The sequence below is a fragment of the Anser cygnoides genome, chromosome 2 (genome assembly GCF_040182565.1).
Source record: "Anser cygnoides isolate HZ-2024a breed goose chromosome 2, Taihu_goose_T2T_genome, whole genome shotgun sequence".
NCBI lineage: Eukaryota > Metazoa > Chordata > Aves > Anseriformes > Anatidae > Anser > Anser cygnoides.
This window is the reverse complement of record NC_089874.1, coordinates 129,847,353-129,853,352: the sequence shown is the minus strand read 5'-3', so window position 1 is coordinate 129,853,352 and position 6,000 is coordinate 129,847,353.

Below are 6,000 nucleotides of genomic sequence, written 5' to 3'. Positions count from 1 at the left end.
CTGTGGAACAGAAGATGGATCTATTTGTGTGGCATTGATCAATTAATTTTGGCAAATACCTGATGAATACTGCTGTGTCTTTTACTTTGCTGCTGTAAGTGGGGGCAGTGGAGTCAAAGTTAACTGTGTTTATTGCATGTAAGTGATATGTAAGTCCAGATACAACAACAGCCTTTTAATATGCACAATTGAATACACATTAGTTAGAACACTTTGACACGATGTTGCCAAGAAAACACCTTTTTTTTTTCTCATTGGCTCTAGTTATATACTTGATAAATAATGAACAATTAAAATGCATTCTAAGACAAACCCTTTGCTAAGCTCAAACTTACAATATTTCCTTCCCACGTGCACTGGACATCTGCAGTCTCTATCCTTTTTCATTGTATAGCAGGCTCCTGTCAGCTTTCTTGCCTGTATTTCTTCATACAGTACACAGTCTAAAGAAACGATATGGACAGAGTGAGGTTCATCATCTCCATTTACTCACTGTAAATACACTGTGCAGAGCGTAGTCCAAGTAACATATAAACACTGATGCTTTCACAGAGTGCTGGTGGCTCTAAAACAGAGAATACCATCAAGGTCACTAGATGTTTGACAGGCTGTGAAAAGAATATTTCTCACTTCCTATCACTGCAGACATATTGCATTAATTTGAATACAAGGAGAGCTGCATTTAAAATTGTAAAGTAATACTGGTCTAAGGGGACCTTTCTGATCATTATCTAGCCCAAGGCACAGCCAAGTTCCAGTTTACATCCAGTTGCTTGAGGTCTTGTCCAGTCTAATTATGAGTATCTCAAAAGATGACAGTGGTCTTTCAGATGAGACCATGAGCACTAGGGTAATGCAGTGCTTGTAGTTTTTGCTTCTGTCCTTTTGAAACTGAAGGTCTCTTTCTATTTCAGTTCACCTCATCTTGAGGTTAAGATGGTACTCAAACACCTCTGCAGCTCAGGCTGTAGCACAGTGATGAGGGCTGTGCAAAAGGCTTGCGTAGCCATGTGCAACCATTTAAAAAACACCTTGTTAACCTGGACTGTCTGACAGAAAAAGGCCATTTGTATTGTCATCCCTACGCTGGGAGAGATTACTGGGAATTAGTGAACCTGCAGTGCCACCCAAAGTGTGATGTGGCTTGCCAGATTGCTCTGGGGAGCTGTATCATTTGCTTATGGTCAGACTTCAAGTTCTCCAACACAGCACTAGTCAATACAGATGTCCATTTCTGAGACTGTGTTGCAGCAGTGTTACAGGGATGTGTCTGTTAGCTTGCGGGTGGTTTGGTTTTCACCACCAATAATTCAGTCTGTTTACAAACACGCCACCTTTTGTCTTAGGATGCTACCAGAAACTGGGAATGCCTTGTGCTGCGTTGTCTCTGTGTATGTCACGAATCCATATGCTACTTGTTCAGGGATCAGTTTTAGTGCCACTGCTTTAAATGAGCTCTGCTGGGAAGTACTCATCTTCTACTTTTAAATTTGGTGATGTATAAAGCAGTAGGACCCCATTTTTATCTTATTTATTTATTTATTTATTTATTGATCCAATTCCTACCCAAGAGGGCCCATTGTTTTTGCTGGAGTTGTACAAGTGATTGTTCTGCTTTTTGTGAGCAGCAAGTCCTGTTCTGCAGACAATGAAAACCTTTTAAAGTGAAGGGTCCATTTCCCTACCCATTTCCTTACCAAGAAAATTCCAGAGGGGATGGGAGCTGATTCGTAAGGAGGTCAAGAAACCTAATAACACAGAAAGGAAACTATTTTTTTTTCTTGTAAATGTTTGCAGTAAAGAAGATGGAGGCTCTTTTAAGCATGGCAGGCTGGAAACTTCCATTTCAAGAAACTCATTTTTATTTTTTTTTTGGCATAAACTGTAGAAAAACCTGCTTAATTAATGTTTTGTAGCATGCTGATCTGTAGATCTGCTAGTGCCTGTGGTATCACTTCCAAACCTGTTTTCTTTTCCTCATAGATAATGAAGTTCACTTTGTTTGAATTATTTTACATCCTGTGCTATGGGCACTTGTTTCATGCACACATTTAAGCGTGTACACGTGGGAGCACTCTGGGAGAACTTTTTCTCTGAGGCCAAGACAAGGAAATGGTGGAGGCCAAGTCTGAAGTCTCCTGCTGTCAGTGAGCAAGATTCAAATATTACTTGGGAAAGCTCTGAGCCTTTGTGTGAACATCGTATATCAACTGAGGATATGTCAAGGTCTATAATATTACATAGAAGCTTCAATATCTCTATGCATTAGGAAAATCATTCTCATGACTTTGCCCCTTGGGCAAACGTTGTCACCTCAAAATGGGATAACTTATGGGACATTGCAAGTCTAGAGGCTGTTGGCTGTTTCTTTCTCACGGTGCAGTTTGGTCCCTGTGGGATATCAGATGATTATTTTGACTTCACCCCTAGATTCGCCCTCATCACCAGTCTTTTCAAAATAAGAAAATGTGATGAATCAGTTTTGTTATTCTTATCTGTTGATGCCCCTGTAATTCTAGAAGATAGAGTTATTCTTGGCAGAATAGATACTGTCTTCCAGCAATTGTACTCCAGAGCAGAAATAAATGAGAAAAAAAAATCTTTTTTTTTTTTTTTTTCTCACCCAGTAGTTTGGAGCATGGGAGAAATAGAAATGGGAATGGACAATCCTGACGTAATAATGACTGCAAACATATCCCAGCACTGAACTTCAGGTCAAGTAGGATTACAGAGATGAAGAAAAAACAAGTAGGCTAAGAAATAGAACAAAATACATTAACTAAAATTATACCAAAGTTGGAAAAATCTTTTGTGCATGAGCTTGTTTGTAAAACTGATGCACTACCCATCTCAGGCAAACTACTGATTATTTTTTTCCAAATTCTATCATCACTTACCCTGGGAGAAAATGTTTGCTGGAACTTGCTGTATTTCTACCAGACTTTTAATTATCCTACTGGGATGCTATTTACAGCCAGCATTTTAAGGCGAGTCTTGGAGGTGCAGTTCCCATTAGCATTAATGATGTGTGCATACTGTGAAGATAACTATAATCCCTTTGCAGATTAAACACTTGGTGCTGTCAAAACTTTTCCTAATGTTGTAAATCTGAAGTCATTCCTTCAAGATGGGTGTATATATATTTTTCTTCTATATGAGTGATTGCAGTATTTTTGACTGCCTTGGGTGAACAGAAAGATCTCTCTAAGATTGATGTTGTCTGAAAGAAAACAGAGTTATGAATGGGTGGCATGGTTAGTGTAGGTGTTCAGGATCTCTGAATGTCACAACAAAGAGTCTCTGCAATATGTTATTCTTGGAGATAATGCAGTTAAAGTGTATTAAAAGATTTTTAAAAATATTCTTCATACTGATAGAAAGCTAGATTGCTAGATTAAAAAAAAAAAAAAAAGGAAAGAAAAGAAAAAGAATGCCCATTCTGTGTGTTTATACATTTAGTGCATCAGGAGGACAGTTCTGTGAGTTTCATGAATTGTGGACAAACACGGAATATGAACCCATGAGAAAAGTTCTTGCTGTCCTCTCTGAAATATAAACATCTATGTGCACTAAGTGTGGTACATCTAGTTTTGCTTTCAGTGGATATCTTGTATCTCTAGCTGAACACAAAACCAATGTAAAGAATTTCAACATCAAACTTGAAGAAATGTTGTACTGGTGTAAACAAAATCATGTTCATGTGCAGATAACTGCATGTGGAATAAACATGATAAACATGTTTCAGACATAGAGACAAAACTGAGAGTATCCTCTACCCTGGAGACCTCTTCTTTGCTCCTAAACCAGAGAGAAAGATATACAGCCAAAGTACTGACATCTTCAAGGTAGATAACAAAACAAGGCATTTAAGAGAAAGAGAGAAACAAATCAAGACACAATGTAGGCCTAAAATAATTTTTCTCTTTAATATTATGCAGCTATATATATATAATACATACATTTAAATAGAGATATTGAAATAAATTCATGCCCATGGATAAGTGGGTTTTCTGGGTGGGAAAAGCCTGCACTCGTATTGGCACTGACTGCGATGTCTGTGCTGCTTCATCTGCTGCAGGCAAAGCTGAACTGCCTCCTGTCCAGTGTGGGGCTGTGTCTGCCTTTGAGATCCACCCCCCCACCCCCCCCCCAGCAGGGTATAAATCCTAGCCGCATTATTACTTGTGTATAACACTGCCTCTTTCTTCTTCCAACCATGCAGTGATAGTAAATTATAAAATAATTTTTAAGGGTCATACATATAAAGATTTAGCTTTTTCAAAGCATCTTAATAACCTCTGCTATTGCGTTATCATGTTTTTAAAGTGTAGCTTCTTTCTTTTTTCCGAAGTGTGTGGTTTCAACAGAAATTCAGTGTTTGTAGGATACTTACCTTCTTTCAAGTCCACCTTTTATCAGTTGGTTCCGCCAAAGGTGGAAGGAGCAGTAAGTAAGTCTTAATTCAGCAGAACACATAAACATACACTGAATTTGAAGCATATGATTAAGGTCAATGGGGTAGTTCACATTTACACACAAGCTGAGCAAAGGCTTTGTTTAAAAACTGAAATTCTGTTTTGATGTGACCAATCTGACAACAGGTACACACAGAAGGTGGAAGATGGCACCTCTAACCCTCTTTCATAATATTTGAAAATAACTTTTGAAAAAGAGACAGGAAATACTGGTATTACACACCAAGAAGGACACCAGGAAGAAACTTAAATTAATTCAGGGCCATTTTATGAAGCACAAAGCATCCAGAGAATTTCTTAGTATATGAACCAGTCAAAACATCGGGTGGCAGATCTCAGTGCAAAATAGCATATTTCCATGGAAGTCACATGGAGTCATGCCAACTGAGGCAGGGGATTGACCTCTTCTTTAAAGATCATATTATTTATCTTTAAACAATACTCAGGTTGTGTAAGTGGAACTGCAAAGCACTCAAAAATATTTATACTTCAGCAAGGGGGCCTTTTTGACTCCGTGATCACCACTTCTGCCCGCACTTTCAGTCAGTGCTTCAAATAAGGAAGTATCTGTTACAAGTAGCCCAAAAAAGGAAGCACAAAATAGTCCTGACGGTGGGGTGAGTGCTAGGAAAACATAAACTCTCTCTCAGGTCCCTCACGTGCACTCCTCTGCCAGTCTGTGAGGGGCCTCTTAACTCCCTAAGGAAAGCATTCAAAACTGGAGATTGAGGTAGCTTGCCAGGCAATAAGTCATTCAAGGTCTCTGCTGAAACCTTCCTCAAATCCAGCTGGCTGCCTCCACCCACGTACCACAAACCTGGTACAAGGAGCGCACGGGGTGGTCGGGCAGCGCCTGGCCACGCCAGGGGCACAGGGAGCTGAGGAGGCTCCTGAGAGAGGCCTTGAGGGTTATGGTGGGAACGGATGGGTCATCCTAGGGTAGGTCTTCCATGGACAGTAAATCCATTGAACTGGATCTTTCACTGGAGTAAATCAGTAGCTATCAAACTGGTTTTCCTGCTTTATAAGACAAGTTTATGCCACATGTATGTATTGTAGTTCTGTGGTGTCTTAGCATATATTGCTATCAGGACAGCTTTGAACACAAGAAGAAAGTAGTAGTGACTGGGTTAACCCCATACGTAAGAGCTTCCCTTGCCTACAGAAGTACCCACACATCCCTTGTGGATCTCCAGGTCCTGACTCTGAGGCCACTCAGACTCTGACTCCACTAAGATCCTGTGGTGTTGAAAGGCCATGAGTGGGCCACGGTGCAAAGACTGAAGCAGAACCTCTAATCAAGCCAAGCACCAGGGCTCATCCCCACTGCATCTCTTCTCTTTGCAACTCAGCCCCATCCCTTTCCAGCTGGTGGTCACTGGTGCATTGCATCGGGTTTGTAGTTGTGCTGCTGGCAGGATCCAGGGGTGAGAGGCTGAAGCTACGTGTACCACAACACGTCTATTTGGATTGCCGTAGAATCAGGTGACTTCGCCATTATTTCAAGCCTCTAAGCCAATACTTG